The following is a 12871-nucleotide window of genomic DNA, read 5'->3' as shown; positions in this document are numbered from 1 at the left end:
CAAATTACATTACTTATTTTATTATACTTAAATATTTAAATACTTAAAAAGTTAAATTAGGCATTAATTTGAGCAGCTGTTTTCCCACGCTAACTGTCTCTTCTTCACTGATGGTTGCTTCTTTTCAAATATATACACACTCATATTTGCTATAACTTTGCATGAGAACATCAAGTTCAGCTGGAGAAAGAAATGGTGATCTCTTTTATAAGATGTTGCCATAGTCACTCGTAATGTCTGCGCTCCATTGATAATGCCTTTTTAAAGTCACGGTGCGCGCGCTTAACTCTGAGTTGGTCTACTCGAAGTTGATTGACCCAACTCAGATCAGCTGTTCTGAAACCGAAAACTCAGAGTTTTTAATCTCTCGGTAAATCAATTTAGAGTTCACGTTTAAACTCTGAGTTGTTTGAACCTCCTTACTGAAACAGGCCCCTGTTGTGTTTTACCAACCACAGGCCTAAACCCCAGGGGCCTGTTTCAGTAAGGAGGTTCAAACAACTCAGAGTTTAAACTTGAACTCTGAGTTGATTTACCGAGTTTTCGGTTTCAGAACAGCTGATCTGAGTTGAGTCAATCAACTTCGAGTAGACCAACTCAGAGTTAAGCGCGCGCACCGTGACTATAAAAAGGCATTATCAGTGGAGCGCAGACATTACGAGTGACTATGGCAACATCTTATAAAAGAGATCACCATTTCTTTCTCCAGCTGAACTTGATGTTCTCATGCAAAGTTATAGCAAATATGAGCGTATATATTTGAAAAGAAGCAGCCATCAACCAGTTAGCGTGGGAAAACAGCTGCTCAAGATAATGCCTAATTTAACTTTTTAAGTATTTAAATATTTAAGTATAATAAAATAAGTAATGTAATTTGTGACGTTTATATATTTTTTTCTAAACTTTCTTTTACACATTTATTAGTTTTAAATGATTTAACAGTGCACTTGTGTGTCTGCCTTTTTTATTGATCAAGTGATAGAGGTTAATATAACATTTAGAAGGTAAGCAGTACTAAAAATAATTTTTAGTAAGAATAATAATCCCATTAATCTAGTTACAGTGCATATCGAAGGTGAATTCAATTTAATTATTTATTAAAAAAGCATAAGCCGTTCTAGTAGAGTTCTTCTGTGTGTGACTAAAATGTAGGCAATAGCTATGTTTCCATCCAAATATATTACATAAATTTATGTGCAAAACTGGAATATTGCATAAAAGATGCGAATAAAATTCCATCCAACGAGTCAAAGAGAAAAAAATTGTCACTTCCACAGAATTTACTGTGGTAGAAGAAGCTGCGTCAATTAATTCTTTATTTAGCCTAATTAATGTACTTTTGCCTCGATGTCAGAAGACAATGCTGAAACACAATGAACACGTGGGGGCGTCTGAAGCGATGAGACGCGGAGACTCTTGACACGCACCAGACGTTCGGAGGTAATTAATAATATACACTAATACTGAAACAGTTAAGGCATTTTAGAATGACTAAAACAATATTTAAGACGTGTTACAGTGTGCCCAGCCTGCTGGTTTGTTCATTTACACACATTTTCATTATCATATGATCATGATCTTTTTTTTAATGTACATACTGTAATTTGTTCAGTAAAAGTGTTTCCATCGTAGTTTATGCGCACATTTTCTATCGAATAAAAGTTTATCCTACTCAGTTATGTGCGTTTTTTATGCATATTTTAAAAAGTTATGTCCATCATGATGTTTCTATCAATCGTTTTTATGCACGTATCCAAAATGAGCATTAAAATAGGTGGGTGGAAACGTAAGGCTAAGGCGAGAAATACCGCTTCATCTTTAAAAAAAGGGGAGGAGACCGACAGAAACTCTGAGTTTAGAGAATAAAACCTGCTTCTGACCAGGTTAGATTCACAGAGTAAGTTACCACAGTAACTGAGTCCGAGTTAAAGTTAACTCTCTTTCAGAAACAGGCTTGACTTACCCTGATTTCTCGAGTTTAACAAACCTGCCATTTTGAAACGGAAAACCCAGAGTTTCTCTCATTTCAGGGTTAAAATACTCTGAGTTTTCAGTTAACCTCCTTTCTGAAACAGGCCCCAGGTCACGGTAAACTTTTGTGTACCGTAAAGGTCTGCGCCGACCACAACCCTAAACCTTGCCTACTTAAAAAACTTAGCCATGGAGCCTGGATGGCTGAGTCGGTAGAGCATCAGACTTTTAATCTGAGGGTCCAGGGTTCAAGTCCCAGTTTGGGTATATAAGACCCTTTTTGTGGAGCCACAGCTTTTGCGGTTGAGCTATTACTTGCTGAAAGTTTCATCTGGATGCACCACACCACATGTGTGCTAGCCATGAGGACATGGCAGTACATGTAGTTGTGGCCGAGTGGTTAAGGCGATGGACTCGAAATCCATTGGGGTCTCCCCGCGCAGGTTCGAGTCCTGCCGACTACGTGCTGGCAGTGCGCAGTATTTTAATTTGCGACCTTCCTTGATTGTTAACAACTCCATTGTTTCTTGTGAAAAGGGATGTAATGGTAGGCAAAAGCCACAAAAATAAATCGGCAGCCATGGTACCTAACTGCCCTGGAGGCCCTCCATTTTCAAAGACATTTGACAGAGAGTGAAGGTCCAGTGGTTGTCCTGTAGCTCGCCGTGATTGTATAGTGGTTAGTACTCTGTGTTGTGGCCGCAGCAACTCCAGTTTGAATCTGGGTCACAGCAGATTTTTCAAGGTGACATTGGCGTTGGACTCTGTGTTGCCATCCGTAATCTCCAGCCTCCTTTTAATGCAGGCTGTGTTAATGGCACGTCCTGAATGTTTATGTTTCCTAAAGTGTGGAAGACTAGTGATACGATATGAGCAACGGGACCTTTGATGACAGCATGCTGTGTAGATAAGCATTGATCAAGTCACGCTTCTAAGGCATGGAAGGAATCTTTTCAATTGTTAAGTCTCCATTCATTGCCACAACAACAGTAACCCCTTCTGCAGTTGCTATTGATCCATTTATTGTCTCCTACATGACATGGAGTAAAACTATTTTGTTTTACTGATGTCTACACCTACACCTACAACAACCATAAACCCAACCTCACAGTAACCTGTTGTGTTTTAGCAACATCTACAACAACCACAAGCCAAAACCCCATGTCACGGTAAATTTTTGTGTACCGTAAAGGTCTGCGCCGACCACAACTCTAAACCTTCTCTACTTAAAAACATTGCCATGGAGCCTGGATGGCTCAGTCAGTAGAGCATCAAACTTTCAATCTAAGGGTACAGGGTTCAAGTCCCCGTTTGGACACTTATAAGACCCTTTTTTTATAAAGACTTATAAGCTTTTGCGGTTGAGCAATCGCTTGCCGAAAGTTTCATCTGGATGCACAACACGTGTACTAGCCATGAGGACATGGCAGTACATGTAGTCGTAGCTGAGTTGTTTAGGCGATGGAAACCTGTTGGGGACTCCCCGCTTAAAGCAAGAAGCTTCTTCTCAACCATTTACCCCAGTATGCAGAAATTGTATAGGCTTGTTGTCTCAAGTTAAATGTCAGTACTTCCATGTCATACACCTCTTTAACAATATCATACCATTCGCCTACAGATGAAGGATCTTCCTTTAGCAATTTTTTTTTTTGTAATGGCTTTTTTGCTAGTTGTTAGTAGTGTGTTAGGAAGATACACATCATTTTATGGTATTTCTGCAGAGTAAATTCCCAGGTACATAGTTTTAAAATTACATACCAGATTCAATCTCATTATTGCATTTATCTCTTTATTTAAATCTTTTGTATAATATTACAGTCCCTAAATATGTGGACATGATCTGCCAATACAATTTCACATTTTCTCCAGCATTCACCATTTTTGATCTCTACTTTGAAAGTATTTTATTTTAGGTGATATAAAAAACCTGATAACATTTCTCCAAATAAATCCCCTCCATTAATCGGAATTAATTGTGATTATTTGTGTTTCCCAAAGTGTTAACCATTCCTCATTTGTTAGTATTAATTTGGCTTCCCTTTCCCATTTATGTTTTGTATACATTATTGAGTGTTTCTTTGTTAATGTCAGACAGGAATAATTTCTTGATACTAGTTTTTTTATTAACCTTCTTTTTGTAAGCATCTATAAATACCTGCACTACTGTTGTTTTTATGTCTTCAGAATCTCTTATGCTTTTATTGAAGTAGTGTCTAACTTGAAGGTAACGGAAAAAGTCTTGTTTATCTAAGTTATATATATTGGAAAGTTGTTGAAAACTTTCTAATTCATTATCAGTAGTGTTGAGACAGAAGGATGTTATGGCCTACAAACTCCATTGTTTAAATCTTAGATCTAGTTTTGCTGGTTTAAATTGAATATCACGTTCAACCCCTCTTAATATCTTAGCTTGTTTTTCACATTTAGGATTCTTTAATTCTTTGTACCAAATTTCTAAAGAGCTCTTTGTCAGGGAATTCAATTTATGCAATTCTGTATGTTAGAAGTTTCTATCTCCTAATAATTATTGGAGAGGTAAGTGGATTAGTAATTCTTCAAATTCTTTCCACTTTGCACAGTATTTGTCATTGCACCAACAAACTATGTGTCTAAGCTGTGCTGCCTTACAGCGAGACACTAGTTTTTTCCATTCATCAAATTGGCTTTTTGGTTTCTCCACTGGTAAAGCTTTAAAGAGAAAAAGTGGGCATGGTAATATATTCATCTTTATTATCTCTATTCGATTATATAGATCTAAAGATAGAAGGGGCCATCTGTTCAAATCCTTTATTATAGTTTCTGTAATGGGAAAGTCATTTATTTTTATAGATATCTGATAGGTCTGCAGAGATTTGAACTCCCAAGATATCTGATAGAAGGTATTTTCCATTTAAATGCATAATCCTTGTGTATTTTATCATCTGGGTTATAGTTGCATTAAAGAGTTTGTGTTTTAAGTAAATTTAATCTATATCCTGAATGTAATCCAAATTTGTCAAGAGAATGCATCACCTTAGGTGAACTAAATTCTGGGTATGTAAGAAACAGAAACACATCATCAGCATATAAACAAATTTTATATTTCTTATTTCTGCATAATCTCTGATTAGTTGTGCCAATGGTATAACAAATAATACAAATAAGGAAGGACTTAATGAGCACCCTTGTCGACATCCTCTAATATAATATGTTCTGAAAATATCCACAGTTATTTTAATTCTAGCTGTAGGAGTTTAATATAAAGATTTAAAAAATGTATAGTGTCATTCTCAAATCCAAATCATTGCAGAACTAAATATAAAAAATCCCAACTCATCGAATCGAAAGCTTCTTCTGCGTCTAGGCTACTTAGAAGAGTGCTAATCTTGTTTTGAGCTATATAATCTATTACGTGAAGGGCTCGCCATATATTATCATATGTTTGTCTTTGTTTTATAAAACCTGTTTGATAAGTATCTATTAGGTCTGAAAGAATGTCCTATAATCGTTTAGCTAATATAGATGCATAGGGCCCTATCATACACCCGGCGCAATGTGGCACAAGACGCAAAGCAATTGCTATTTGCTACTTTCACCTCGGCGCAAGGGTCATTTTGAGGCATTGCGCCACACTGTTTAAATAGCAAATGCATTTGCGCTCGTATGTGCTTGTATGGGCATTCTGGTCTAAAAAAGCAGGCGTGTTTTGGCGCGTTGTTATTTTGAGAAACTGTAAATAGTCTGTTCTTTAGACCAGAACAAAGTTGGTCTATTGTTTGGCGCAAAGTGCGCCTGGCTTACACACTACACACAAGATGCAGAGCAATACGCAAATATCATTACATATGAAAAAGATATAATATATTAAGAATATATATAATAAGGAAATATATATATATATATATATATATATATATATATATATATATATATATATATATATATATATAGGATATAAATATAAATGAATAAATTATTACACACTCTCAGAAAAAAAGGTACAATGAGGGTACAATTTTGTTCCTAGAGGGAACAAAATATAAAATTGTACCTTTAAAGGTCCCATATTGGTCCTTAGGGTACAATTTTGTACCCAAATGGGCTATAAAGGTACAAATGTCCAGATTTAGGTTTGAAAGGTACATTTTTGTACCTTTTATAGCACATTTGGATACAAAATTGTACCGTAAAGGACCAATTTGGCACCTTTAAAGGTACAATTATATATTTTGTTTCCCTATAGGAACAAAATTGTACCCTCAGCTCATGATAAGATCAAGACACTATATAACACTAATTTAAATGTATTAATACTAAACATTAATACTAAAATACATAATTTAAAAATATAATAAATTAATAAATTGATTGAATTAAATATTTTAATAATTAATTTTTTTTCATGTATTTTAATTACATTTTTTCTCACAAATGTTAATAATTTAATTTATAATTGAATGTAATTTTAATCATTAAAAACGTAAATACTGCTCTTTGCTTATTGTTTAAGACCCTTTAGTTTATGGGATGTAGAATAAGAACCATGCAGAGTGACAGCATCTTCATACAGGTGGTGATGTTGCTGTCTCTTTAAGAATTTGGCTTGTTGAGACGTTATAGTAGTGTTTGTTACTGAGGCGGTCGGTAGAGTATGCTGGCTGTTTACACAGAACTTCGCACGCTTTTCAAAGAAAAGTCTATTTTGGAGTCCACACTTATCAGGTAAGAATGCATTAAAGATATATTTTCAGTCTCATTTTTACATGTGAAGCCGTGTTCTGTTGATTTTGTCTGACTCTCGGGTCTCGGCTATCCCCCGCTTTAAGTGCTCCGGGCTGGCCTGCAGGATGGAGTTTGCTAAGATGTCTGCAGCTTATTAAAGAAGTTAATACAATGTGATATCGAAGTCACCGAGGGACATAACGTTATAGACGGTGAGTACTATATGCTGTTAGTTTTCTCGGTGTAAAAGTTCCCTTTGTCGCCTACGTTACGTATTCGCGCCTTATATCTTACGTTACGTTACTGCTTTATTAATTAACGTTAGTGTTGCCACGGCGGAATATAATCGCAACCCAATTAGCAAAATACACTCGGGCCAGCTGCGGCGGCAGAAGCGCGACGCTGCCGTATCCGTGCACCGGAATCGGGCCGTGACCCGTGAGTAATGTGCGGTGTGGCCCGGAGCTCGCGCGACTAAAGTCTTCATATAACGTTACCTTGATATAAAACCTTTTGTTATTAATACTGGAAATTTGTAATTATCGATAATGTTTTATATTTTGAGGCCATTTTTCTAGCCACGGTTGACGGCTGAAATGTAATTTTAGACGGTTATATAAGTTAAGTTACACCGCCATTTTGTGAAGAAAAATCACAATTTTGTCACAGACAAAGTGACTGATTATGTAAACGTGGCTAGTTACAAACGTGGCGTGCGTAACGTTAAGTTTCATATCTTCGTTTCAGTGTCTAAGTTACATTAATGTTGAGGAGTGTTCACAAACTCTCATGTCCAGAATTGTTGGTGCTTTACTATCGTTTAACGTTATACTTATGTTAATTTATTGTAATAATTTGTCTCATCTGTTCTGAAACTGGTACCTTGAGCTATTTTACCTATTTTATTAATATCTCAAAATAAGTAAATAGTTATTGCTTCATCTTATTGCTTTCCAGAAGTTTTTGAAGTTTCCAATTGTCTTTCAGGACAAGATTGAATAACAGAATGCAGCCTAACAGCATCAGACCAATGAAGGCATGTCATAAGAAAGCATGGCTCAGTTACAAGATGTAAGTATGTCTCATTATCTATACCATGGTTTTAATGGCTTACATACTATTTTAAATTTGTAGGTTTTTACTTACAAACAACAATAAATGTACACCCACATGTTTAAAATTATTTTCTAGGTTTTCATCGAAAGATGCGAGATCAACTGAAGAATGCTATGGACCTGACTCTAAGGTACTCTTTCTAAACTTTCTCCACTTGATTAATATTATTAAATTCTAGCTTTGTATGGATTCCTTCATATTTGTTTGTATGCCACATCTTATGTTCCAGGAATTGATTTTACAGCAGCGTTTCTCATGTTGCCAGCCTTGTTAAGCGAGACACTTCAACATTTGGTTGTGCTCCGGTGCGTATGTTGTTTTCTGTTTAGTATATGCTGTGATAAATGCATTTTATAATGCTTGATATTCTTTATATTAGGATGACGCAGTGGGTAGTGCTGTCACCTTACGGCAAGAAGGTCGCTGGTTCGAGCCTCGGCTGGGTCAGTTGGCATTTGTGTGAGGAGTTTGCATATTCTTCCAGTGTTCGTGAGGGTTTCCTCCAAGTGCTCCGGTTTCCCCACAAGTATAAAGACATGCGCTATGGCTGAATTTGGTAAGCTTATTTGTCTGTAGTGTATAAATGTGTGTGTGAATAAGTGTGTCTGGGTGTTTCGTAATACTGGGTTGCAGCTAGAAGGGCATCTGCTGCATAAAACATGCTGGATAAGTTGGTGGTTCATTCCACTGTGGCAACCCCAGATTAATAAAGGGACTAAGCCAAAAAGAAGTTGAATGAATGAATGAAATTTATATTAGTCTTTTAATCTGTGATACTTTTTTTTTTTAATCAGTGAATATTAATTATTTCACTTTCTATGCATGTTGATTTTCTCTTCATCAGTGATAGAGTGACTGATATTAATGTAATTATTGCTTTGTCATTTACAGTGAACCATCTTCACCACATCCAACAGTTCAAGTACAGGAGGAGGCCACCGACTGGACAACTGTGTTAACAAGACGAGTCACGGCAGTCTTCAGAGTTGATGGGATTGCGATTGGCCGGGCTAATGGTGTGGACGAATATACATTTTTGACATATCCATCTTATTAGAAGAACACCCTGATGTTTCTGCAGTGGAATATTTTGAATGAACGGTGGACTGTGACAAGCCTCGATCTACTCCAGTTACCAGAGTGATCAACCTTGTTTTTTGTTTCTCTACATGCTCTTGGGATAATCACAATCATCAAGTTAATCCAGCACACTATCATTCATGCATAAAGCAAATTTTTAAATAACTTGTGGTCCTAATGACTATCAAAGAACATTTTCCAGATATGAGTGCTTTACATGTCATGTTTATCAAAAACATAAACACATATTGTGTTACAACAAATTACAACTCCACTTGAGGATGATGAGGAGTAATCTACTGATGTTGAGGAAGAGGCTACTGATGTATGGTTTTCTGCACTTTTGAAGCAATTTATAGAGAAAGTTTGCCTTCATTCTGAAATTCAGAGAAAATGTTGATGACAAATTATTTATTATGACCGAGTATTCTGACTAAAGACAAATACTTTGGACTTTGTAAAGTGCAGTACTTGATGTAGCCTGTGTAATGTGTTTATAAATCTTAAACAGTATTCTTGTGGTCTTTGTATTAAGTTAAGATTTAGTTTTTATTCTTATCTAAATTGTTCTTTTTACTGTTTTACATGTCTGCTTTATACTTGCTGTGTAATTTTATTTCTTAACACATTCAGTTGTGAGTTGTAATGAAATATTTCTACATTAGTAAATAAAAATGGACATCTGTGAACCAAAATATTTTATTTATTTATTTGTGCATGCAGTCACTAAAGGATCAAAATGCCTGGGTCAGTACCCTGAAAATACTATATAATATAAAAAGGTACATTTCTGTACCTTCAGTGTCTAGGGTACAAAATTGTCCCTTAAAGGGTACAAATGTGGAAGGTACAATTTTGTACCTTTAAATAGAGGTACAAATTTGTACCCTTAAGGGTACCACCCCAGTGACGGGCCATTTGTACCCTAAAAGGTACAATTTTGTACCTTTTTTTCTGAGAGTGCAAAACATTAATTTCTAGCCTACATGAATTTTAAAACCACAGCCTTCATACTTTCTTCATCTCGAGAGGCTTTTTCAGTTCATTTAATTTGCTTTTGTATAATGTTATTATTATTGGCAGTATTATTTATTATATCCATGTTTATATTTGTTTGATTAAAAACAAGCTTAGATTTGCCCACCTGTCAGGTTTTAGGTCGTATGGGGCACAGCAGGTGTATTTGGAAATAACTCAGTTTTTTGAACACACTTGATTATCAATGTTAATTTATTCGTTTGCTGGAAATTAGAACTGAATTTAGAAATAGTTTTGAAACAAATGTTTGCGCTTAACAAACAAAATTAATTATTTATAGGCTAATTGATGTCTGAGCGTAAAGGTTTCCCTATCCACGAGAGCAAAAGCGAAAGTGAACTTACTTTACGTCATGTAAATAGCAAATGCGCTCATGACGTGACGCAACTGGCTCTTAAAGGTAATGGGAGATGAGTCGCTCATTGGTTTATTCTCAAAACACACCTATAACTCATTAAGAAAATAAAATCAACCCTTTTAGACCATGCGCCATGGCGCAAAACGGATTTTCCCGTCCTTAAATTAGCAAGTATGGATTCTGACACGCCCTCAAATATTTTATTGAGTTCCACTTTAACTTCTTTGATATTATTAAAAATATCTGGATATTTACCAGATATTTTAGATTATTTATGCAATTCCATTTTTTTTCTTGATCACCACATTATAAGTTTACCTCGCATAACAGCTTTAGCTGCGTCCCATCGACACTAGGTGACACCTCTGCATTATTATTATTATGTTTTAAATATTCTAATAGTTCTTTTTTAACACATTCTACACACGTTAAATCATTCAAATGTTTAAGTTTAAATCGCCAAAATGTCTTACTTGGTTTATTGTCCAGGTACACTCTTAAACATACTCCTGCATGGTCTGAGATGTCCCTTGTTCCAGTTTTATAGTCTTTTCTTTTATGTTGATCTGACCCAAACATAAAAAAAAAAAAAAAAAAAATTCTAGAATAAGACATGTGGGCAGAAGAGAAGAAAGTATATTCTTTTTTTAAGAGGGAATATGTCTCTTCATACATCTATCGAGCCTAATTATTTCATTAAATATCTTATTTGTCTAGTTTCTTGACTAATTTGCTTATTAGACGATGAGTCCAATTTAGGCTGAAGTTGTACATTCCAGTCTCCCTCACAGATCAACGTACCTGATGTCTCCTTGGCTATAACACTTAATATTTTTTTGAGAAATGCTTTGTCTTTTTCAGGTGGTCTATATATACTAAATAATGTAACTTTGGTATGGTTGATAGTTCCTTTAATTAGGTTATATCGCCCTTCTTTATCAGTAATCTTAGAAATTAATTGGAAGTTGATTTTATTTGAGATTAATGTCATTACTCCTCGTTTACGACCATTATTATATGAGAAAAAGAAAACCTTAAATCCCATTTTTTCTAATTTCCTATGTTCTGTATCAGAAAGATGTGTCTCTTGCCAGAAGATTATCTGTTGGTTTTCTCTTTTAATTTTAGCCACAAGTTTGCTTCTTTTAATCGGATTTAGTAACCCATTAATATTTAAAGTAATTACTCTATATTTCTGTTTTTGCATATACTATAATCAGATATTATTGCTAAGATCACTGTGATCGGAACACGAAAAACACAAACGTGAATATCTTGAACCACATAAAAAACATTACGAAAAAGATCTCCAAACCTTGAAGTCTTAAATAACTTCTTAAAGAGCCCATATTATACATGAAATAGGGTCATATCCTGGTTGTAAGGGTCTCCAACAACAGTCTAATATGCATGCAAGGTCAAAAAACACTTTCATGGTCTTATAATCTGCATTTATTTTTACCTAATTATCCCAGCGACTCCTGTATGAATCGTCCAGTGATTCATTTGTTCCCAAACCCCTCCTTAGCGCGGAGCTAATCTGCGCTGATTGGACCGATGACAGTCTGTCGCGATTGGTCGACTGCCTTCAGTCAGAGAGGGAAATGGCCAATAGCTAATCAGCAATTTAAAAAGTAATCACAGTTCATACACGCTCGATAGTATAGACGTGGATTTTAGCTGCCACACTATGGCGAGTGGATAGTGCCACGGATAACCGAACGAAGGAGACAGTCGTGTACTGGCCATACCACACACACACAAAAACACACACACACCTCCGGATGACAACGCTCCCGCTTCCGCCCGCACCCGCCAGGTTTTAGCCTGAGAACCCGCTCCGTTTTCTGCCCGCCGCGCCCGGTCCCGCTAGAGCGGAGAACACAACCAAAAATCACCCAGTATACAGTCCAGACAGCCAAGCTGTCGTTCGTTCGCTCTCTCTCTCTCTCTCTCTCTCTCTCTCTCTCTCTCTCTCTCTCTCTCTCTCTCATACGCGCGCGTGCGCACTAACACACACACAAGCACCACGCAGACTCTCTCTTTCTAATTCGCATAGCAATATCCGTGATATTGCTAGACAGCCCGCTCCCGTCCCAAATTAAACCCGTTACCGACCGCTCCCGCGATTTATTCGGAAATTTATTCCCGCGGCTGTCCCCGCGCCAGATTTCTGCGGCGCGGGAATAAATTTCCGAATAAATCGCGGGAGCAGAACTCTAGCACGGAGCTCCATAAACAAACAGCACGCGTCGCGTTTTTAACGTGACTTTGCACGCGATAAGATCAAATATCCAGTTAACCTGATACAGTACACGCGGTTACAAGTAACAAATCACAACTAAATACATTTGCAAGCAAGAGTAAACGAGGCAACAACTTTAACCGCACGTACTTACACTTGAGAAATGGAAGAAACCCATCCTGACGTCCAGCAGTTACTCTTTACTGATCCTTCCTTTAACAAACTCAGATGAAGTATTCTTTGTAGCATGTAGCTTCCAGAAGTTTCCAACTGCTTGGTTATAATGCTGAGGTTTCATCTTTGGGTAGAGACTCAATATATCCATCTGCAGTGTGACTTCAATCGACCGGCATGTTTGTGTG

General features: G+C 36.4%; 1 protein-coding gene and 1 non-coding gene across 2 annotated transcripts in view; one reads left to right on the top strand and one right to left on the bottom strand.

Moving 5' to 3' along the window:
* Positions 1 to 12871, bottom strand: part of LOC101886704 (zinc finger protein) — an 846922-nt gene that overhangs the window by 778387 nt on the left and 55664 nt on the right. The gene's annotated exons all lie outside the window — the stretch shown is intronic.
* Positions 2354 to 2435, top strand: trnas-cga (transfer RNA serine (anticodon CGA)). Its single transcript has one exon. It is a non-coding gene; the product is annotated as a tRNA-Ser (tRNA).

The sequence above is a fragment of the Danio rerio genome, chromosome 4, assembly GCF_052040795.2.
Source record: "Danio rerio strain M-AB ecotype USA chromosome 4, GRCz13ab, whole genome shotgun sequence".
Taxonomy (NCBI): domain Eukaryota; kingdom Metazoa; phylum Chordata; class Actinopteri; order Cypriniformes; family Danionidae; genus Danio; species Danio rerio.
The sequence above is the reverse complement of the archived record's forward strand: the minus strand, read 5'-3'. Positions and strand labels throughout refer to the sequence as shown.